At 35.8% G+C, this 25,286-nt stretch overlaps 1 long non-coding RNA gene across 1 annotated transcript; it reads left to right on the forward strand.

Moving 5' to 3' along the window:
* Positions 1 to 15,311: 15,311 nt before the first annotated feature.
* Positions 15,312 to 23,573, forward strand: LOC145691681 (uncharacterized). The gene is made up of 3 exons (XR_014132494.1): positions 15,312 to 15,351; positions 18,189 to 18,321; positions 23,369 to 23,573. It is a non-coding gene; the product is annotated as an uncharacterized LOC145691681 (long non-coding RNA).
* The last annotated feature ends 1,713 nt before the right edge of the window (positions 23,574 to 25,286 follow it).

The raw sequence follows: 25,286 nt of genomic DNA on the forward strand, positions 1-25,286 counted from the left end.
CCTTCGTCAGCTATATGTTATATACGTCCATTTGTATGTGATATCCTGACCACCTATATTGTTTCATACGGAAAATACGAATTGATGGAACACTCATACAAAAATATTATAAAACATGTGTTTTCAGTTATACGTCTGCTGTACGTTAAGTTCAAAACCTACACGAATTACGCATGTAACCCACCTTTTTAAGTACGCCACCTACAATTCTTTTCTCAGTGTATTCTTCGAACGAAGTTTTCCAACAAAAAAAAATATTTCTAATTTTATTTGTATTTCACAAATAAATATATCAGCAATAACTGCAGATAACATTATTTATTTACTGGAACGAAGAACTTGAGTGCGGTGACCCGTAGGTTTTATTGTGGTGGAGATTAGATTATAAATTAGCAGGTTAAACGTTGTAACTTCATAAAAAGTTCATTGTTTAAATATTGAGGTAAGAGATTTTTTTTCGTGGTAACCAGGGCGTACGCAGGGGGTGAGTTCTGGGGGTCCGTACCTCCCGAAATCACTACTTTTTTTGTAAATGTAGTCTACTTTTAGGGGCAATTTTAGAAATTTTCATATAATTTAGCCTCAAATTTACTTGGATTCCCCCCCGAAACGCTTTAGACCCCACCCGAAATAAATTCCTGCGTACGTCCCTGGTGGTAACATGCAAAAATTATTTGAATTTGACGCGACATAACGAATATTTCCTTGAATATTTCCAATCATCCATATTCATTAAACCTGAAATCATTTGAATACTGATTTATGAATTTTACCCTTTCCAATAGAAAGAAACAAGTTCCATGATAACTTACGTAATGAGTATTTTCTATTTTGATTAAATAGAACGCATAGGCCTATTTTCTTTGAGATTTACCAATCATCTCTACTTGAAGTTAAAATTAATCAACAATGAGGTGGTTCGATTGGATAAGATAAGAGTTTAGCACTGCAGTGGTCGCGCGTTCTACTATTATAGAACAGGTGTTTTATTTTTGAAATCCTGAGCAGTTGACAACACGCTCGACCTTGAGCGGTTATGTGCCTTTCTCCGATAACCTTGTGTTCATTCCAGTCTATTTTCAGCCCTTATTCTTGCACCTGCTCCGATTTGTTACATGATTTCATTAAAAAGCAAACGCCAAAAATATAGGCGGGTTGCGCGCGCACCTTACAGCTCGCTGTTGTCAACTCTCCCTTGTCATGTGTCACCTACTTCCCCTCCTGCTGCAGGAGTAAGCAGACGACAGCCGTTTACCTAGACACAGCTCAAAGCCTGCGTTCCGCTGTAACCAATTTTCAACACGCGCGCGAAACATGAAACCTTGACAGTGACTGAGCAAGACAAATGTAAATGTGGCAAATGCGTAGGTTGCTAGTTGGCTGTTGCTTTCTCCACCCACATTTTGTTGCGCGCGCAACCCGCCTATATTTTTGGCGTTTGTTTTAGTGTTCTACTATTGTAGATCGCGCGACTATTGGCGTACTGGTTTGTTTCGTATTAGTGATTTATTTCATTTTACATTTTCCCGTTATTTTTGTGGAATACGTGCTTGTATATATTTTAAATGTCAGAACATAACAGAGAACAGATGCATCTTTGGTTAGAGGAGGCAGAAAGTGACTGAAGACATGAAGTGATCGAAGACATGAAGTTGCTCGAGGAAGATTTTGTTGAATAAACAGTTGAGTGCAGCCATACGAAAATGTACCAGACATTATACCGGAAGAAAAAGAAAACATTCCAGTGCAAGCCAGGGTTGAAGTCACAGGTCCTGCTACACCACCTTTTGTCGACATACGTGCGCTTTATATCGGTATAGGGAAAAGTTAAAACCTCCTCGCTGGTATGTAGATCTCATTACACCATTGGGAAACTCACGAACTCCCAATTTGAATATAATACAGCTTTTCGTATTCTTGGCCCACAAGGCATTATTTTCATGCCTAATTGGTGATGAACGTACTTGGTTTTAATGCTCTTAATATATTTGGAGCAAATTAGAACGATTAAAATGCAGATACAAGAATTTTCTGCAGGATCTAACTTTTGAGTTGATAAAACCAGCGAATAGCCAACGTTTAGCCATGGAATCCTTTGCGAAAGAGCTTCGACACAGAGGAAGGCTTCTGCTTGCCTTCCTTCGAGGCCATTCTCGCAATAAGTCAACAAGAAAAAAACATAAAAAACTGTATGATTTATCATAGAAGAAGGTTTATGCTGTTATTTCAATACTTATACCTAAACATTTATTAGATTTTTGTTCAAAATTGTTAATATGTTAAATAAGATATATAAAATGTTTATTTTTGTCAGTATTCTTGTATTAATCAAATAAAATAATTTAAAAGTATTTTAAAACCTTAGTAAAACTTTAGTAAAAGTATTTTAATAATATAATTAACATACCTAAGACAGAATATTCTAAAAGTCATAACACTATAGAAAAATAATGATGTTCTACAATAGTAGAACGCGCGACTACTCACGTAACAGTGGAGGGCGCGACCAACGCAGTGTTAGTGTTCATATTAGGAGTGAGGCTATGTGAAACGTGAATCTACAACTTGACGTTGGATCCGAACCACATGAGCAGAAGAAAGCGGTTATGAAATTACTCACTTCGTATTTTTGAAACAAAAATTCCTCGTTAGTTTACGTAAAAATTATTGAATATTATACGTGTCAATAAAAAAGACTATCATATTTTAAGTGGTATTATATCGCTTTGGATAAATGTATTTAAATGAAATTGATCACATTTGAAAGAAAAACTCTACTAATTTTACTATATCTCATAGACAATTAATGTAAGCCCCACGAGTGGTGATGCAGACATCCAGACGATATTCCCATTCACGCACACACACGATCCAACATATCTGATCAAATGGATTGGATTGCAGCACCGATACGAAGTTGCACTTCTCGCATGCTTTGAGGCAATGGGAGTACATAAACACAATCCTTTATCTAACCTCATAGAAAGAAGTCACAGACAAATAGGTCAGGTGACCTCGGCGGCCACTTGTAGAAGACATTATCATCATTTCCAGCACGTCCAATCCATTTTCCTGGAAGCCGCTTATTCAGATGTTCTCAAACATGTAAATGCGAACATGTAATGTAAGTGAGGCAGTGGCAGCTAATTTTAGTGTTGCAGCGTTGCTCAACACCAAAGTATTTCAAGAAAACAATATCATTAGCAGTAGTAGTAAAGAACAGAAAAAGTATTTTAATAAGCCCATATATATTTAAATACTTTAAATAACATATTTTTTACTTCTATAACTGTAAAATCCTTTAGTCCGTTTTAAAAAGCAAAAAACAATCCGTCACAAAGTCTCTAATTTATACTGCGTTGCAGCGAGCATACAACGACCAGATTTCTACAGCGCAGCAATTAGAGCGAATATTAAGTCTCCTTTTTCTTATTTCAAAAGGTAAAGGCTCTGGTCGTTGCAGTGCTTCTGCAACGCGGTAAAGTTTCCAGTGAACGAGAAGGTTATTCGCGACAAATAAGATTTCTGAATTTTATTTCACTACCAATTAACAAATGATTTTTATGCATTCATTTTTAAATTACGAAACTATAATGAAGCGAACCAATATAATGACAATTTAAAAAAGTGATTGCAGAATTACAAAATAACAAATAAAATATCAGTAGAGCAGAAAACAAATGAAAATAAACACGCATTTACAAGTTAATTCTCAGCTTATATAGATAATGAAGGCTTCTTGTACAGTAACTTGCGATCCAAATATTAATAAGTCAATGTTATCCTCCCTCTGTGGGTAGTATTTTAGTGTATATTCCATTTATATTCTATTCTATTTATGTATATTTCTTTTAAAAAGTGAATATATTTTATACTCTTGATAACTTTCCACGTAAAACTGTATGATGGAAAACGCCACATTGAAGTTGGGACTACTTAGCAATGCACAGGGTCGCAGCCACGATGGGGGTCCACCAGCTCCAGACCTCCCAAAAATTTCGAAACTCGACTAACCTTTGTAGACTTTCTTAATGAACTATATTTGTTTAACAGAGAAATGATTGATCTAGGCTAAATATTTTATTTTATGCCTCATTATGTACTCTTTCATTTCTTATAAGAACAATCGTTCTATCATTTTTCTTAAAAAAAATATAGATGACAATAATTAAGAATTACTTATCGTCTTTTCGGGTGCAGAATAAGATAGGTTCGAGAATACAAAGACGTATTGGGCCCCCTCAAATACTTTTTACCCTTCCCGGCAAATATTTCTGGGTGTAGAACTGGCAATTCTGTTTGTTTTGACGTTGTTTGACTTTTGACTGCTGTTACATGCTAATCCTTCCTACACTGGCAGGTTTCAAAGTTTACTTTCCAGAACTTATGAGATTGATAAGCATTCTTTCGCCTCATGTGGAAGTATATTGTGTTTATCGTGCATTGCTTACAATTAAGACGGATGATTTGGAATGTAGTTTTTTCTTTTACGCATGTATGTACGTATGTGTGTTGGTGTATATGTGACATTCCCGATTCTTATACTTCTTTTGTATCAGCTGTTTTGACTTTCGTATAACCTTTTTTTTTAATTAACTGTTTTGGTTTTGCCATTAGATTTACTTGCATTATGTGTGCTTTAATTCTGTAAATAACCTACAAGTCACGAATGAATTCTCTGGCCCCGCGTAACGTAGTTCTTACTCCTTGCGCCTCTCTCGGTGCGAGAGGTCCCGGGTTCGATTCCCAGTGGGGGAGCTCGGTCGAAAAAGTGTAGGAAGGAAGGTAGGTAGGCCAGCCTTTCTGAATGAGGTTTTCCTCATTCTCACCAACAAATGCCGGGGTGGTACCTAACTTATAGGTCCCAGGTAGGTTCCTTCCTTCCCTTTCCTCGGACAGAGTGCTCGCCAAGGGACATCGTTCCTCATACGTGACGGGCTAAATGCCCATAGATGCTAAAAGCCTAGAACTATAAGTCCTAAAATCCTAAAATCTGAATGAATTCTATACCATGACTTCTTGTAAATATCTTACAAAGAAAGTAATTTGTCCAGCTCTCCATTGAGGAAAAACTTACAACTAAGGCTTAGACAAAACAAGCAAAGGGCAATTCAGGAGAGTGTTAAAAAAAATCCGGTTTAAATTCATAAGACATCTTATGACAGCAATGTTGTTTGCACTAGATACAGTATATTTCCACAATTTGTTTTTAATTTTCCTAGATAAACTCTGAATAAAGTGTGTTTAATTTACATTTTTTTTAGATCAATCTCTGCCACGAACTGTCTTCAGTCTAAACTGCAAAGGGATTTGGATCACTGTCAGAGACTGGGGTTCCTAGAATCAATTGAGGAGTGTTTTTTTCAAAACTCGATAGAGCACAAAACATCTTTTTTTTTCACGAATTGCATTTTTGTTATTATTGTACATAACCTGTATCGAGTTATGACAAAATGTTCATGATTTACTATGATATACACACGGCAGGCCGGTAGCCAGCCCAAAAATGTAGGGGGGCGGCTGAAGTTAGGGTGCCCGATCCAACAATATTATAGTTCATTTGCGAGCTTACCGTGAAAATGTTAGGGGGCCAGCAAAAATTTAGGGGGGCCCAGCCCCCCCAAAACCCTCCGGGATACGGGCTTGACACACGGTGCATATCGAGATTAGGCAATTCTGATTTCACAGTTCGATTTCAGCATAAAAAGCATACGTATCCTATAGCATACCTATCGATTTTTTAAAACAATCCGTTCCTCAATTGTTCGCAATAATCTAGAAAAAATATTTAGTGAATCTACAAAGCTTCTGAAATTAATATTGTGCAGTCGCCCCTTGTCGGTCTGAAGGCTCAGATAAAACACTCATAAATAACGTAATAGGGGATGTTAGAACCGACAAGTTGCGCCCAGGATTTTGTATACGTTAAACTTAAATAAATGTGAGGTACGGGATCCAACCTGGGTTGCATTTAAATGAAATCCAATACGTACAAAAGAAACAGACTGTGATGTAAAAGGGGATGGAAAAGGGGTAAGAAGGGAGTTACTTTCGGGATAGGTTAATCTACTCGCATTTACTTGCAGGTCTGATTGTTGCCTTCTCGACGATTCCTCCAGTGGGCTGATGTCCATCCATCTCTCTGCTTGGCTGGCCGTTCATCCAAATAACCAAGGTTAAGGGTCGGCGAAACCCGAACTGAGAAACCAACTTTGCGAAGACTGCAATTTTAGATAAACTTAAAATTTCTTCTTAAAAAGTAATACATCGTCGTTGAATCAAAGGTGCTCTCTAAGACAGAGCAAGGCTATCAATCGTAAATTTCAAAATGAAGCTCGCGGTTTACATTCTAACTCGTCCCTCGCTCCATCTCGACTGTCCCCTCCAAAAGTCTCTCAATTGATTTTGTATGGCCTTCTTTCCGGGTTCATGTCCTGGGTTATTCACTCTGATTTGCGTCTCGATGAAAAAAGTGCATGCTCGTAGATTAACCAAGGTAAGGTGATGATAGGAATGCTGACGGGGAAGCAATCTGTTATTTTATTAATTAAGAAATTGCAAACGTAAGAAGTAAATGACAGACAGCAAAGGCAAATGAACTTAGAAAAAAAAGTCGAAAGGTGATTTAACTTAAAATGAATAGTTATTCTTTTCACTGTAATGTTCTTTTAAAATAAAATGTCCCATTGTTCAAAATAAGAAACTTTTCCATATGTCCAAATACACATATCTTCACATCCCCCCCCCTGAAATCAAAGTCCCGAATGAAAACATTTCGGAGACAAACAAAAAAATCACTTTTTAGAATTTCTGTTTAAAAAAAAAGCTTAAGCATCTTTGTAGTTTCATTCAATGTTCATGATAAAAGCACAGCAACAAATATAGTCTGGAAAGAATCATATGATAAGAAATGATGAGTACAGCAGAAATGTTCACACACTAACACAGTTGACAGCAGAACAGTCAATGCCAAATGACGTAAGCACAGCAAGGTCGATGTTGTAAACACAGCATCACTAAGCATAAAATGTAGGTCTGGAAATCACAGGTACAATGTCCTTACACATCACATAACTGGAAAGTTCATTCAGTACAAGTAGATTATAGGAGTAGGGTAGACAGGTATATAATAGTAACATCACAAAATTTAGGGGATACAGTCAATGACTGCCCAAAACACGTAATATGCGAAAATAGGGACAATAATTGGATAATCTAATGGAATGAAAAAAAAACTACGAAAAATCAGGGGGGAAAATGCAAAAGTAATAACTAAACTATAATCCATGCGTATATATCTATATATAGTAAATAAAAACTCCAATTCCAATAAAATTGTAACTCTATAATCAAAATAATCATTACGCGGTAGAAGAAAAATTAATCTAGCTACCCATAGAAATAATAGATAAAACAACACAAAAGAATGTTGATTTCAGGTTTCAGAAAAACGAATTGTGGAGAATTTAGTTCCACAATGACCGACGTGTTGGCAGAGTTATAGCCCTCTGCACTGGCTATTAAAAACCTCAAAAGAAATCAACATGACAGACTATCACCAAACATACTCCCAAATCCCTAACTAATTATGCGCTAAAAGAAAAGAAACTTCTTTCTTCTTATATGAAAGTAAAAGTACGTATACCCACAGGAAAATGTGGAATCAAGTCAAATCTTCAAATATACAAAAGTATATATCAAATAAGTACAAATCTTCGTCATACATAAATCTCAAGTCATCTTCATGATGAAATACACAAGTTTACTATATACACTGCAGGCGATGAAAAATTGATCATTCCAAAAGATCACTAAAATCACACAAGAGGTTATAACAGTGTATATTCCTTTGAAAAGAATACATTGACTGAGTATATTCCCAATAACTAATAACAAGTCGTAGGATCGAGCCAAAAATCCAGGGAAAGAAAAAATTCATTCTTCTTTACATCCACATTTATATCATAAAATGCATCTTGAAAAATGCAAAAAAACGTAAGAATTCCCTCTTCATCACTATCATAACATAGATAGCAAACACATATCAATTCATAGTTGCGTCTATCTCCCTAGTTTTCTTCTGCAAAACAAAATGTATCAATAAGATGTTGATCTGGCGCCTAGATACTAATTTATACAGTTTATAAGCTGTTGATAAGATGACTAGGAAAAAGAACGTATTCTACAAAGTTAACCAACAGTTCTAAGTAACTAAAGAAACAATGATGTCTATATGAGTACTCCTTTTTCTCCTTATCTTCGTTGTAATTGTTATTGCCGGCAAGACTTAGAAACACAAACAAACAAAAACAAATTCCATAATGACATGGCCAGTGTCAAAACAAAATTCGTCACCAACTTCACAGATGTTTCCTAATCCATCAAATCTTCCTTTGAGAACCGTCTTTTTCTTCCTCTTTTTTCTTTTTTTTAAACTTCATTGCAGAGAAACAGCTTCCACTTCTTTTTCTTCTTCCAAGGGAAAATACACAGGTAAAAGACGCTGATAGAGATCCCAATTCTCCTTGTCGAAAATACACAATACAATACGGTCTGAGTTGTCCACATGATTCTCTAAAAATTTTCGTGTACTCAACAATGCAATTCTCGCAGCAGGTTCCTTAGGGAAATGAAATGCACCAGCAGCGATGCAAGGAAAAGCCACAGTTGCAAACTGATTTTTCAACACAAAATCAAAACAATTGTTATAACAATTTTCCAAAGTCTTCTTGTTCGCATCTCTAGGACCACACGTCAATAATACATGATCAGCGGGGAGATTATAGCCTGGAGGAATCTTCACTTGTCCTGGTTTTAAAGAACGTATTTTCTCGCAATCTTTACGAAATTCTTCTCCTGCAGCTTCTTGGATACTTCTGTCTGCTCCTCCTAATGGAATAAGTAATTCATTCGTGAGATTGACAACGGCGTCAGCTTTAAGCATAGCGATGTCTCCACGAAAAACACTGATTTTCTTGTTGATTGCAGAATTGGCACCAAACTTCGGTTTCAAACCGGAACAATTCTTCCGTGTTTCAGCCCAAGTGGGTAATTGGTTGGCAATCACAACCTCACGAAGATTCACAGATGGAATATTTTCTTCTTTTTCAATCATGTTCACCGCAGGATTAAAAATGATCTCATAGTGTTCTTCTTTTTCTTTCTCTCTCTTATTTCTTCCTTCCTGTTCTTCGGCACAGCAGGCATTCGCAGTAGCATCCTCGACAACGTCTTGTATATCCAAGTCAACATCATCTTCTTCCTCTCCCTCGTTTTCCTTCTCCTGTCTCTCGTAGTACTTCTTCAATCTTTGTACTGCAATCGAATCAACCTTGAATCTTCCTCGCGCAGTCTTGAACTTAACAAAATAGGAATTTGGGTGGTCAATATCCTGAATGATTCCTGGACCAAAATAACGTCCACTGAAAGCTCTGATGGATCCTTTCTTCATGGTACTGTCCAAAATCCATACCTTGTCTCCGACTTTAAAATGAGGTTTCGAATGACGTTTGTCATAAAATTTCGTTGCCGTCTTATGTCTCTGGAACCATTTATCATGGGCTTTGTCTCGTATTTCTCCAAGTTGCTGTAAACGTTCAGCATTGTCCTGATATTGACAAGGGGGGTCCAAAATTGCTTCATGTAGCATCCTACATCTGAATCCATGCAAAAGTTCAAAGGGGCTGTATCCAGAGGATAAATTGACAGTTAAATTGTGAGCTAACACAACAGATGGCAGCAGTTCGACCCATTTTCCTTGATCTTTATTACATAACGCAGATTTCAGTCTCTGTTCAATGTTTCGGATAGCTAACTCGGCTGTCCCGTTAGCGTAATGAGCTTGAACATTTACAAATCGAATCTTAGCTCCAATCATCGCACACAACTCCTTGAATAGATTACTTGTAAAACATGGACCTTTGTCTGTGACTAATTCTTTGAAAATACCGTATTTCAAAATTACATTTTCATAAAGAAAACTACTTACAGAAGACGCTGTTATATCTGCTAATGAACCACAAATAGTATACCGAGTAGTTGCATCGACTACGACAATCAAATACTTGTGTCTCAAAATATTACTCGAGGAGTACACCCCTCCAATGTCTACAAAAATGCGATAGAAGGGCGGCACTTGAGGATACGTTTGCAATGTACCATAAGCAGAACCAGGTTTATTTTTGCTGGACTGGCAAATTAAACATTCTTTGCATTTCTGATAAATATATTGTTTCATATTAGGGAAATACACAGATTTCACTAAAAGATCATATGTCTTAGAAAAGCCTCCGTGACTGTACCAATGGCAGAAGTATGACCCGCATCAAAAACTTTATAGCGTAATGAAACAGGTACAGCAACTAAAAATTTCATACCACTAGATGTTTTTTGTTTTCTATATAAAATTCCTTCTTTAACCGTGAAATAAAATGCCTGTCTTTCAATTTTGGGATTTTTCTTTTCCTTGTTTTCTAACCAATCAAAAATATCCTTATAAAACGGGTCCTTCATTTGTTCATCTCTGAGAGAAGGCACGTCACTTAGCATATTGTTACACTCAGTAACAGTGGAAGAAAATACTCGAGGGTCTTCCTCATTTTGTTGCTCATCAGAAATGTCCCTGGGGGCACGAGAAAAACGTGAAAGTGCATCGGCTTCTATGTTAGATACCCCAGATATGTGTGTCACAGTAAGGTTATACTGTTCAATAAAACTAAGCCACCTAGCAAATTTGCCTACATTTTTTGTCTGCTTTAAGAACAAAAGACTCTTACAATCGGTTTTCAAAAAAAAGTGACGTCCTAGTAAAAAATAACGAAAGGATCTAAAGGCATATATAATACTCAAAAGTTCAAGTTCATAAGGGTGTCTAGACTTCTCGCTTTTATTTAAGCTACGGCTACAATAAGCAATGGGTGCTAACTCTGGGTCATCTGGAGAGGATATAGGTTGTTTGAGCACGGCAGCCAGACCGCGAGTTGATGCATCACAGAACAAGTATACAGGGTGTTTCGGATTATAATGCATCAAATATGGCGATTTTATGATAAGGTCTTTAATTTTCTCAAAAGCATCTTGTTGTTTTTGTGTCCACTTAAACGGTACAACCTTTCTGAGAAGTGAGTTCAAAGGTTCCGCAATTTCAGAAAAATTAGGGAAGAATCGTCTTACAAAGCTAGCTAATCCTAGAAAACTTTTCACATGTTTTTTCGTCTTCGGACGTTCATAATTACTAATGGAGTCAGTTATTTTCTTGGAAATTCGCAAGCCATCGTACGAAATATCGTGTCCCAAAACTGTTAATGAAAAATAAGCCAATTTCGTTTTTTCTGGTGCAAGTTTAAGACCGCGTTCTCTAATTCGTTGAAATAACTTCTTGGTGAGATTGATAACATCCTCAAAAGTGTTCCCACCCCAAAAAAATCATCAAGGTACCCGAAAATTTCTTCAGATTCTAATCCTTCCAATGTCATTTTCACTAATCTGTTTAAACCAGCGGAACTAGTAATAAGGCCTTGAGGGAGTGCTGTAAAACAAAAAGAACCCGCTCCTGGGATTGAAAAGGCAGTGACGTGTTGGTATTCTTCCGCGATTTTCATTTGAAAAAAACCACTGAGCAAGTCCGAGCAGCACAGGTAGCGACACTTACTAAGACGCGAAAGAATGTCTTCTATCGACGGTACAGGAAAACTGTCTGGTGCAATGTGTAGGTTAATAGCTCTACAATCCAAACAAAATCTATAAGATCCAGACTTCTTTTTCACGAGAAGAATAGGCGAGTTATAACTCGAGATGCACCTTTTAATAACCTCTTGTTTAAGCAAAGTATCAATCTGTTTTTTAACTTCTTCTCTTAAGTGGAAGGGGATAGGAAACTGATTGGTGTGAACTGGGACGTTATCTAGCATTTTAATTTCATGTGCGTAGCCCTTGGCCACTCCAAAATCATCCTCTGACCAAGAAAAACATTCCTTATACTCCTCTATAACAGAATAAAACATTTGCTTCTGATCGTCCGAAAGTTGAGGGTTAATGTCCACACGCTTGACATCAAAACCAGCAGGAAAGTTATTGTTGTCTTGTTTACTGGCTAAACCATGATTTTGAACACTATCTGTATCATTTGGATAATGTGCACCCGGCCTAATGTCAATGGCTTCACCTAAATGAAGATTTTTCTCTAAACACAACTTTTTGTTGGTTGGGTTGACTACTCTAATGACAGGATTAACAAGGATCCACTCTAGACTCATTAACAAAAATTTCGGCTTTAGAACAGATTTTCTCATTGGGTTGCAAAACATTTTTAACTCCCACTAAATCATTAATTTTACGAACAGGTACTGAAACACTGGACTTTGGTGGCAAAGTAACAGATTTCGCCGTTATGAAATACGCTTGCATAAGGTTCGCTGTTTGTTCAGAAATTGTGCCTATAGCATGACTTTCAGGTAGCGCGTGATCAGTAGGTTTCCCAAACCTAACTATATGAACTACGTGAATATCCTGGTTAATAGTGACATGTTGAGGGAGTAACCAATCGTTCCCCAACAAAACAGAAGATGCAAATTTATCTACAACTCTAAAGGTATGCGTAAATGAATAACCGTCAATTTTGAACTTCAGTACAGCTAACGTGTTAGTTTCAAGTCCTTTACCCGAGATGCCACGGATAATAGTACGTCTTTTAACAAGTCTAGTGTTCGGAGGAAGGAGCTCCCTAGTGCAAATTGAAATTTGACTCCCAGAGTCCAACAATGCTTTATACTCTTTATTTCCAATAGTAATTTTGATGCAAGGCAGAATCCTATCCCTAACAATAGGCGTAGTTATCGTGTGAGTCTTAAAAGCAGGTCTCTCACTATTCTCTGAACTATTTCCGCTATGGAAAACATTACCATTATTACTTCCCTTGAATTGTGCCATGTTGCACACTAATGCTTTGGCCGGACAGTGTATTTTATTATTCACGTGAGACGTACTATGATCTATGATTCTGTTTGCACCTGTAACTGTAACTGTAGCATCAGCAAGAGGAGAAAGGCGTTCTCCACATCGAAAAGACACTTTCACGGAATTGAATGTTCTATGAAAGGTTTCACCATTGGCTATGCTTTCCATTGAAAAAGACCTGATAATAAGAATACCAGAGTTCAACCAACATGTATACGACAGATTTGCTCTAATCAAAGAGACGAGAATGGACTTATCAATTAAATAAGGTGACTAATCTGATAAAATGTTCTGCATTATTTTTCTTTATTTTAAAAAAAAACAGAATTTTATTTAATTTCACATCTCACATAGCAGTTGCATCTAAAGATATGCTGATTAGTCAGTCAATGAGTCCAGTGTACATCTTCTTTCTCCGATCGTTCGTGCTGCAATACCCTAAACCACAATCCACCGGCCGCCACTGCAGTGAGGAAGTGCTTTATCTTGTTCGAAAATAGTCATTCCCTTCTTCTTCTTCTTCCAATTGTGGAAATAACCAATTAGTGAGTATGTAAACACAAGTGTGGTCACCAATTAGTGTGCACAAAGTAAACATAAGTAAATTTACTTTTTCTATGTTTGATCAAATCCATTATTGACGTTGTCCATTGTTGTCCATTGTTGACATTCACAAAAATATTTGAGTTTTTCTTTCAAATGTGTCCAATTTCATTTAAATACAATTATCCAACGTGACGTAATATCACTTTAAAGTATGATTATTTATATGGACACACTGTGTATATTTTTTGAGTCTTTCGCACTATTTCTACTGTTTAAGGTAAAATAAGCTGAGAATGAGGAACGAATTTGATCGCAACGAGGATTAATTTACCTCAACTTCAATGTTTTAAAAATATATATATGATCTACTATAATCACAAAAAGAGAGAATTAATTTGGATGCAATATGGCGCATATATTTTTCAGGCTTCCTAATTGTTCTTACTGCTTCGTTTTAAAATTAGATTGAAAGAGTCACACTAACTCTACTACCCGTCTGTGATTTTAAAACATTACTCAATAATTTGAAAAATTATTCCTTTTTCAAACAATATGGTGTATATGATAACTGAGGCTTTTCCACAATTCTCGATGCTTGAAGTTCAAATCAGTCAATTTGAGTTGAAATGAATTTACTCTTCATCCTATCCGATTTAAAATATGATCCAGGACAATTTCCGTTTATGAAATTTGATTTTCGAGTCTCAGAATTATTTGTGTTACATACGACAGAAATTGGTGGTAGATAAGGCGACGAAAATTTTGTATTACAAAGAAAGCTTTTCTTTGTTTTTAGAGTGCACTGTATCCTTCATAGATTAGATTAGAGTTTAGCGTTACTCTCAGGAGTGAGACAATATGGGACGCCAAGGGCGCCCATGTTGTGTTTCCAAGGGAGGCAAGTATAACCGACATTTCAAATATAGTTTCAAATTTTGCTGTAACTATTCTAAAATTTCAATTGAGTTTTCGATATTCCGAAGTACAATTTCGTCAAGGGGGGACGAGCGCCCCACCTTACCCCCCTAATGGGCGCCCTTGTGGGACGCGAATATACAATTTCTAACTTTTTAAAAACAGACGTTGAGATATGAATCACATGCAGAGCAGTATTTGATTTGATGAGGCCCTAAGCGTTACGGTAATGAGGCTCTTTATATATCTAGCTATCCTTTGTCAATGACAAATTATCTGCACTGCAGTGTGTAGCTGCATGCAACATGCTGCCATGCAGGCAGTCTAAGAATTACTCAGACATCCTATGTGCAGAAATGAGCAAATTAATGATATTTTTTCGAGCAGGCTAGCTGAAAGGGCTCCATCACTTCATCATTGTAGCCTACACAACACAAAATACTATTGATGTATGTAAGTTTTGTAACTTATTTTCTTTATCCTATAGTTTAGAAATGTACATTCACTTTTTCTGCAAATTTTTTGCGGTCCCCCAAAAAGTGGAGCCCTAAGCTATAGCTTGTTTGGCTTATACTTAAATCCAGCACTGACTACATGCCACCACTAAGTATTGAACCTAGGTCTCTCCCGCGGTTTGATATAGTTACTTTTATTCCCGGTTATATATTAACTGATTTAGAAAGAGAAAATGATGAAACTTAATTGCTGTCAGTGTATAAAGAATCAACCTTGATGTGTATTTATTCAAATGTAACTAATAAGTGTTCGCTTGGTCAAAGTTAACATTTAATATAATATCTGAATCATAAACAATATATGAAGTGTGAAAATTTCAAGGATATATTATTGTATAAATGCTGCCGCTCTAGAAATGAAGACACAAGTTGTACCTTCTGCAAGAAGAAAACAATTCTGCAAACAAAAATGTTCGCTAAGGTAGGTAAAACTATATGTATTTGATAAATCCTGAATTCAAATTAATTCAGGTGCATGTAAGGAAATATATCAATAGTTAATAATATTGCAATACGTAAATATAACATTTAGTAAAGCAGTCAATTTATGAAAATTTGTTACGTTAATACTTAAACTAATTTGTAACAAAGTAACATAAATGTATACGATTGACACTTAGAATCAATATTAACTTTTGAGAAAATTAAAATTGAAACGATCAATATTTTATGCCTTATTAATTAATATATTAGTTTGAAGATCCAGTAATTTCATGTAGGAATTTCTAACGTATTTTACTAAAGCAAATAACTTAGAATGGGAATTTTGGATAGCTTAATATATTCGAAAATAATGCCGTTGTCGAGAAACATTCACTAAGAGTAAGAGAAAATCAATTAGAAAGTAGAAGTGACTTTTATTTGAATATCAAATTAAGAAATTTCATTATGAGAAACGAAATAAAAAACAAGGAGAAAACAGTATGTAAAAGTCAGATAGAAAAAGAAAAAACTTAGAGATGAAAATATTAGCTGACAACCATAATGAATCAAATCTTCCTTATTTGCAAGAGATACCTTACCAATGCTGACAGGACACTTATTTTGTTTATAATAATGTAAATACTGTATATAATATTTAAAAAAAAGTATTAATGGTAGATATATAAAAAAAAATCACAAAGACATCAGTTTACTTTCTGTTACGTGTCGACATCACCTGTATACTCTGATCGACATACTGAGTAATATTTCTAGAATTTACTATAACAAATCAATATAGAACATTATGTAGTCCCTTTCGTTTCCCGACTGGATTCCAAACAGGAATTAAACACGTTTTAAGTTTTCTTTAAGTTGTTTCAGACATAACACTCACAAATATTCTGTGGTATAACATCTATACTACGTTTGTTATTTCAGAATTTCTGAAACTAATTAAAAGGTAGTTTACTCACTAAATGTTCAGTGACAACACTCAAGATAAAATATATTTAAACTGGTATATTTTTGGAAGATTTCCTGCATTTTTCTTTCTATATTTACAAAATTCCTTCTCTCTAATTGAAGATACGTCCACTATTAATGGCTTCTTTACGTATTATATCTGAAGCAGCGTTGCCAGACCGATCAGTTGGAAAAGCAGAAGATTCGAACATAAAAAACAGGAGAAAGCAGTAGACACATAAAGTCGCGGCATTTAAGTGCAAATCCAGGGGAACCAAAAAAATTGCCATTATTAAGGGGACAGTGGACAAAACAAGAGGTCCAGAATTCATTATTACTTTAATTTGAAAATAAAACAATATAAACAAAACATAAATTTGAATTTTAATTACTTCAAAACAAGAACTGACGATCGTGGAGAAGTGACCTAAGCTACTGTTCTAACCATGGGTAAAAATGGTTCTGAAATAGTAGGTAGACGCATGATAGGCCGTCCTCCTTGCCTATGTTTATTTACTGTAATATTTTAGGAAGTGGGGGACGCCATAGATATTTTTGAAAGTGGGGTAACGACGTCCCTCCAGCATACCCGTCACTTTTACCCTGCTTCCAACCCAAGTCCCAATCTATACAACACTTACTCGTAAATCTTACAGTAAGTCATAAAGATCGCCAACCATCATGTACAGTATATAGATGACGTACAGTTGTATCCCTGTATTCATATTATCAGTGGCGTATTTACGATTTTGTTTCGGGAGGGGCTTTGCTAATTTTCGGGGGGGGGCTTTGCTTGAAAATGTGAAAATTCTGCAAGATATTTCATATACTTTACTATAGTAAGTAAGATTTCGGGGAGGTCTTAAGCCCGGAAGGCCCCCCCCCTAAATACGCCACTGCATATTATATACATCAAAACTTGAACTATTTGCTTCACAGAGCTTTGTGTATGGATACAGAGAAATTTCCTGTTTTCATGTAAGAAAAAATGAAAATTCAATATTAATAATAATATATTTCTTACTCCAAGTAAGAACGGGGGGCGCGGTGGCTCAGTGGTAGAGCGTTCTCCTCTGGTGCTTGGGGTCCCGGGTTCGATCCCAGCCCCCGCCAAGTGAACTTTGTGGTGGACAAACACCGTGCTCGTGGATTTTCTCGGGGTTCTCCCGTTTCCTCCCACTTTCTTCATTCCACCATTTCACTCATCTCTCATTATCACCGTCTCCTTTAGCCTAATCGGCATAATCGTGGGACGTAAAACTCAAGGACGTTTCATTTTCATTTTTCCAAGTAAGAAAAAAGCAGGAGATTGTTCACGTTTCATTTTCTTTTACAGTAGATCAGTAGAACGTAGAAAAAGCAGGAGATCTCCTGCAAAATCAGTAGCTCTGGCAACTCTGATCTGAAGCGTATCTCAAAACATGTTTATACACGTCTGACCACAAAACTTAACAAGTTAAATGTTCAGATCTCTCCAGAGAAGAAAATGATAAAGTTACGGACCGTTGTTCATATCAACATATTCATATTTATAAATGTTATCGTTATAGTATTAAATAAGTAAATTGAAGGTTGCATCAACTGATGACTAGCTGAAAGTAGAAAAATTCTTAATCATTATAACCATAGATTATTGCATTAAATGAACAAAATAATGCCTAGAAGAACGCTTAATTGAAAACAAATGGGAAACTACCAAAAAATTCTTTTAGCGATGTCAATAGCTTAATAATACATCATCTGTAAGCATTTTTTCTTTGCTATTCAACGCTCTGATATTAGTTACTAAATACTCTTAACATACAAGCATTTAGTAATGTTAACAACATAGAATAACCACATCAAGTAATAAGAATTGTTATTACTTTTTAGGTCTTCATTTTCCTTGCCCTTGTCGTTTGTGTTGCTTTGGCTATTCCCAGGCCCATACCTATACCATATCCTCAGAGAATTCCTCTGCAACAACAGAGAGGAGAAAATATGCAGACAGCTAACATGATGTGGGGTAAGTACTTACTCTAATTGCCCAGTCGTAATTGCTTGTATTTTAAGTGTTTTCATGATAATTATACAGAATTGACAATTATTTCTTTTTCTTAATTTGATTTTATATAATTTACAATCCATTCTGTAGACCATACTACATGTACACTTGTGCGAAATGATATAGAACTCGTCCATGGTTAAATCGAATACATTGCTTTTATTTCAACAATTTGTGAAATATATATATATATATAATTATATATATATATATATATATATATATATATATATATATATATATATATATATATATATATATATATATATATATATATATATATATCGATCTATACCGACAAATTGTAAGAGGTGATTCGTCATATGAAAATAAGAGAAAAATTTCATTTTATCCGTTTGGGAAAGTGCATATTTTCAGAACTAGGACTGTCCAAAATAGTAAAAAGCCGAGATTTGTACACACGCTATTTCGAATTTGATAAACCATGGAGTGATATTCCTTATAAGTGTAAAGGAAGCCATACATATACAAATCAAAAATGTATATTTCGTGAATGTGCAATGAGTGTGCAAGGAATTATCTACAAGGTATAATTCTTAGATAGGCTGTCAACAGAATTGTCAAATATGATTTGATTTCAAGGTGGTTCCAAAGTAGTTAAAAAGTATCACTTAACCACAGTGAACACGAAATGTGTCGGCGGGAAATCGGAGGTGTTAGATAATTCAAACTTCATGGTTTCTCGTGTTCGGAATAACAGTTGCTGCGAGGTATTTTGTCACGGGATATTTCACAATCTTTTCAAGTATAAGCGTGAATAAAAACACTGCAGCACGCGTTATCCGAACTCAAGGGACCGTGGAGTAGAGACCTGCACGGACCGAATTTTTCGGCCCGAGCCGAATCCAGCCCGAATGTACCTAGGCCCAGCCCAGCCCGGGCCCGAAAAGTTTTGGAGACTTTCGGCCCGAGCCCGGCCCGGCCCGATAAGTTTTTTTTTAATTCTTGGCCCAAGCCCGGCCCGGGCCCGATAAATTTTAAGTTTCATTTTATAACATTTTTCACGGACAGACGTCGTCAACGTTTGCCTATATTCTAATTATTGTTTAACGAAAGTCAATAATTATCAAAGAATTGCAATTAATCGGCCCCAGCCCGGCCCGACCGGAAGAGAAATCAGTGTCGGTCCGGGATTCGGGCCTCGGGCTGAGCCCGGCCTGTGCAGGTCTCTACCGTGGAGCCTGCGGTCCCTAACAATTCCGATTTTTGCTGGAGTTTTACGTGTACACTGTTGTGAAGTCTTACCTTTTGTTTACTTTTGTACCACCTATAATTCGGAGTATATCTAAGAATTCTGTTGAATAGGAATTCTGTTGGAAGGAACCTCAGACGTGTGTTTAAAAGTCACAGCTAACCCAAAATGAAACTTCAAATGGCCCCTTCCTAGTACAAAGTTTGGATCTGTAGCCAAAATGGCGGACTTCCCGATAGCCGCTATGATTGTGGTATAAATTGCTAGATGCGGTTCTATCTCCATTACCTTATCACAAAATAAGATATCAATCCCTCTAGCCATTTATTATTCACACGGTACATTTGTTTATATTGTATACTCTAAATGCATTGAAATCTTGAGTTCATTTGGGATACCATTTAATATTATTCATTTGATCTAATATTTTTCATGGATTACTTTGGTATAATATAGAACCATTTTAGGGGGGTAAGACTCGAAAAACTCTTAATTTGAAAAATAAAAACCATCGTAATATATACAGGGTGAACCATTTATCTTAGTATGCCCTTGTACCTTCTAAACTAATAGACAAAAGAACACTGAAATTTTATACCATGCATATATCTGCAGGGGACATTGTTTGATATACTCCGTAATACCACAAGGTTAGCACTGTTGCCAACTCAACAAAGAATAAGCATTTAATAGCTACTATATACGACTTAATTACTTTCTATGTTTCATAATGAGCTGCTTAGATATTCAATTACTATATAGAACGTGAGATTTAATAGTGTTTCGCACACTAAGTTAACTCCTTTTTTATGTTTCTCTAAATATATACGTACGATATTTTCTCTTACAGATTCACACCCATATAGATATGTAACTTTCTATGAAAATGATATTAACAAATTTTATTTATTTTCATATTTACGAAATAACAATAATTGCCAAATACTTTGATTATTATTTTTTTAAAGAACAATTATTCGTGGATTAAAATTAATAATCATATACTTAAATGTAGAAATTTAATTAGAGATGCAAAAAAGCCGGCTCTTTTGAATCGATGGTTTTTTTCACATAAAAAGCCGGCTTTTTTGGGAAAAAAACGAGAATTTTGGAAATTTTGGCTTTTTTCAACTTCATGATTTTTCTATCTAAATAGCTTTCTTATAGTATATTCTATAGTTAGATAAGAATTCCATGACCTGAATGTGATATTTCGCTCTGAAATTCATCATCAAGATGGATGGAGCACATGTTTTACGAATTAAAGCTAACATGAAGAATGTAGTATTTGAGGGTAATTTTAGAGGCTATTTAAGTTTATTTTAACTTTTGAGTTATCGACATCTTTTTTCTTCTCTAGTTTGTCATCCGTGTTTCATTTCTAAGAGCTTTTAGTACTCTAGCTTCTAGCGCAAAAGTTAAACTTGCCCGTTTTTCTATTTATCCGTCAAAGCATACGTTTTTCAATATATCCGTCAAACCGTACTTCCACATTTCTGTTATACTGTAGCAGTGAAGTGATTTAGCAATAATTATCCGGACGCAACCTTGAATACCAATTTATACAAATAATCAGTAGCGGATTTAGAAAAGTACTTTACGAGGGTTTTTTCTGATTGTTTCGTTTCCTAAAAAGTCCTAATTTTATTTGAGAAGTGCTTGAAGTTTATGAGTACAGGCATAACTAATATTTCGTTTCGTTTATATGTTTAGCAATAATCTTCCGGATACAACTTTAAAAATCATTTTATACTGAGAATCAGTGGCGGATTTAGAAAAGTATTTTGGGAAGGGTTTCTTACTAATGTTTAGTTTTTTTAAACATTCGTAATTTTTATTTGACGGGAGCTTAAAGTTTATGAGTAAAGGCATAAATAATAGATATTTCGTTTGTTGCAGACATTCCGTAACTTTGGGGAACGGGCTTCAGTCCGAAAGACCGCCCCCCTAACTTTCGCAAAACCGTCACTGCTGGTAATTACTAATAATAACGATTTAAAAACAATAAAAAAGGAAGTCGCCCAACTCACAGTACACGCACTATTTCTACATTCACAGATGGAATGAAGAAAAGCTTTGTCAGAATGGTCGAATGCTGGTTGAATCCCGGACTTCCCGATAGAAGCGCAAAAGCTAATCACTCAGTCATGTTTGTTGTGCAGTTGTATTTAGCTTAACTTAAATATATTCCGTAGTCTTTTTTTGGGGGGGGGGGGAGTTCCGTAATGATATGTTGAATCCCTCTTGTTAAAAATTCAGAAAACTTGAGGATTGGGTAAACTGTGATGGTGGTTCTATAAAACTTAACTGTAGAATTTCAAGAATATACAGAACCAAAAGCTCTAGATGTGAAGTCTTTAAGTGTATCATATAAATCTAAGTATTTCTCTTATGTTTTATTTTAATTTTATTTTGTTTCAAAAAGAGGGTATGGAATATTTTGAAGTAAAAATACTACATACTATTTTGCTAGTTATTTGTGTATTCTTTAAAAAGAAGTGTTTACTTTTAGGGTTGGCTGATTTACACCAACTTTTTTTTTTAAATAACTGGTTTAAACCACAAAAATAAAAAGAATGAAAAATGCGAATCGTGTGAACTTCATGGTAACGTTTCCAGATATCAAACCACCTGCAATAGTTTTATTTCCCTTTCACCTTTTAATCAAGGTGTCCCATATTAAATTCTCGGTCGAACCACAATCCTTCTTTCATGCGTAACCCAAGTAGCGGTTCGGATGTCAGTTTAAGCGAAAGTCTTCTCCTTGATAACCTCGGTATTTCGTAAGGATGTTAAGCCTAAATATACGAAACAAACCAAATTGTATATTTCTACATGCCTAAATGCGTGTTGTTTTCAAAAGAAGCCAATATTGCTTAAATATATTGATAGAAATTGGCAAAATTTATCGATTGCCTACGTAGCTTCCAACATTAGCTTGGATTGGACTTTCAATGATATCTACGTACCGGTACTAAATTTGTAATTTAATACCTCAGTTTTAGCGTACTGATTATGGTACGTTGACCTTTAAATTTTACATGCAAAGCAATAACAGGATTTTCCCGTTATTGTCTTACATTTCAAGTAATGACGGGATTTTCCCAATAGCTAGGGCGGGAGATTCTCAACTTAAGAAATTTACTGACCGCACTTCTTTAAGCTTATGGGAGTTCTTCCGGCATAACCCCGCTGTTGCATAATAACATCAAGGCGAAACAAACTTAGGCTATTTCTGTGAATATGTAATATAAATACATAAAGCAAAAAATCTAAGTCAAAAAAGCCTGGTTTAAACATCCCCCAAAAAACGGGTTTTTGGCATTTTCAAAAACAACCACGGTTCTTGCCAATTCTGCTTACTTTTGTATATAGGAGGTTAAAAAATTCTTATTATATACATTGGTTAATCCTGTGGAATTCATAATGTAAATATGTTGAAGAAAAAATGTTTGAAATATTTTTTTGAAATTCATAGTTTATTTTCGATGTTTTATATTATTATCAGCATCAACCACTAATTAAATGATTTTTTGTGTTATAGAGAAGCGATACAAAGTCTGTTTTATCAATTTAAAGCAATATTTTGAAAAAAGCCCAAAATTTCCGAAGCAAAAAAGCAAAGCAGAAAAAACCGAGTTTTTTTTCCAAAAAAGCCGGTTTTTTTCCGAGCCCTTGCATCTCTAAATTTAATCAATATTATGTTGCTTAGAATCAAAAAATGCTTATATGTTTTTTTATTGTTTTGGAAACTTACAGGTGCATTCATTGTTAATGTTGTTTATTTTCTTGTAGGATTTCCATGGTTCTGGGGTTAATCCACTAAATATTACAGGAAATGGCTTTGGAACATAAGACTGCGATCGGAGGAAAATAAGCGTAATTGGATACTCAAATGACGATAATAGTTCTGATAGTAATTTTTTGTATAATTTTATAACAAGTAGTTGCACAATGAATTCTGTATAAAATGTTAAGCAAAAAGTAAGATATTAAAGAGCTTGCAAAAACTTTGATTTTCATTTCAACATATTGAACATTAAGTTTATTGTTTAGTCATATAATTATATTTGTTATTATTCTGAATAGCCATTTGCGAGATCTCCACATTGCTCCGTCGTTCCCAGACAGGGCAATAGCGATCAAAGTCAGAATTGAATGGGCCAGTGGATCGTGGGTCAAGATTTCTGAGTGGGTCAGTGTGTCGTGGGTGAAGAGAACATGACACACTATGAGCTACCACTTACCATGACTCACCCTGACCCACCGATCTACCATGACCCACTCTGCTCAGTGTATTGTTGTAGACAGCATCTTCTGAGCACTGGTGAATTTGTCTACGTTTTACTTTCAAGGCCTCCATTTTTCTTCTCTTTTCATTCGTTTCTGTTTACTTACCTCAGATGAGTCTATCTTAGCTAAAAAAGAACCTCAGGCACTTTTGGATATTAATATGTTTGTAATTGTAATAATAGCGATAGGACTTACTAGTTGGCTTTCAATACACAGAACGTACGTTTTATAGAGGAGCTGACTACTGTAAAAAATCTATTTTTGAATCACCTCTAATACATGAATTATATAAAAATTGAATGCAACCCTATGTTCGTGATCATCAGGGCCGAATGGCAAAGCCTAATGAAATGACTTTTGCTGTATAGTTAGGTATCAACCCCAACTGGGATGTTATCATATCGCTTTTATTGTAATACGTATCCTAAGATGGTAGTGGGAGTTCGAAGTTTTGCAAAAATTGAGTACGTCACGTTTCGTTCAACTTAAGGAGCTCAAATTCAGTATATTTCACAGCCTCGTTTTATTACAAGTGTAAACTATTTAGTTAATTGAGTGCAGGGTGTGGATCATGGATCAGAATTGATGACGATGAGTTTTGGAGGATGGTAGGTCAGAGGATGAGTTTTGAGTCATGGTGGGTGGGGGTTGTGGGTCGCAGTGAGTCACGGTGAATCGTGGATCCAGTGGGCCACGTTGGGTGGTGGGCCACGTTGGGTGAAATCTAATGAGATACCTGAGCATGGTATGATTTCAATAGTGCGGTAATGTCCGGTTCAATCTTCGTGACGCACATTATCAAGCCATTAAAAGTAGTCAATAACTTTTTTTCAACAACTGTCTAAGTTTTTTTTAACCAAAGTTAGAAATCACTTTACTTTGTTATCGTATGACCCAAAATTAAGGGAGGAAATTTTAAAACTTTCAAACATCTTCTATTTTGAAACAGTATGACGGATCAGATTCGATATTTGTAATATGAAAAGTAACCAAATTTTGTTTTAATCCATTCGCTTGTAAGGAAGTTGATATATCTATTATATACAAGAAATGGATTCTACTATTATAGAAATAGAAGAATATCGTAGCATGGCGCTCCAGTCACCAGCAGCGTGCTCCCCGGCAAGGGAATTTGTAGTGCAGCGTAATTCCTAGATAGGGATGGCCAGAACCGGTTCCTGTTGGAACCGGTTTTCGGGTCTGAACGGATACGATTCTAGAAGATCCGGTTCCGGAACTAGTTTTTCGGATCTAGGTCTGGAACCGGTTTATCCGATCCAGGTCTGGAACCGGTTCTTCTGAAAACCAGATCTCCAAGAACCGGTTCCTCGGGGAACCGGTTCCGCTGGAACCGAAACTTTGTGACGATCCCTATGCTAAACCCGAGCTGCTGGAAGGCTGTGAACAGTGTGCTAGATGA

The sequence above is a fragment of the Thermobia domestica genome, chromosome 8 (genome assembly GCF_964235325.1).
Source record: "Thermobia domestica chromosome 8, izTheDome1.hap1.1, whole genome shotgun sequence".
In the NCBI taxonomy this organism is placed as follows: Eukaryota; Metazoa; Arthropoda; class Insecta; order Zygentoma; family Lepismatidae; genus Thermobia; species Thermobia domestica.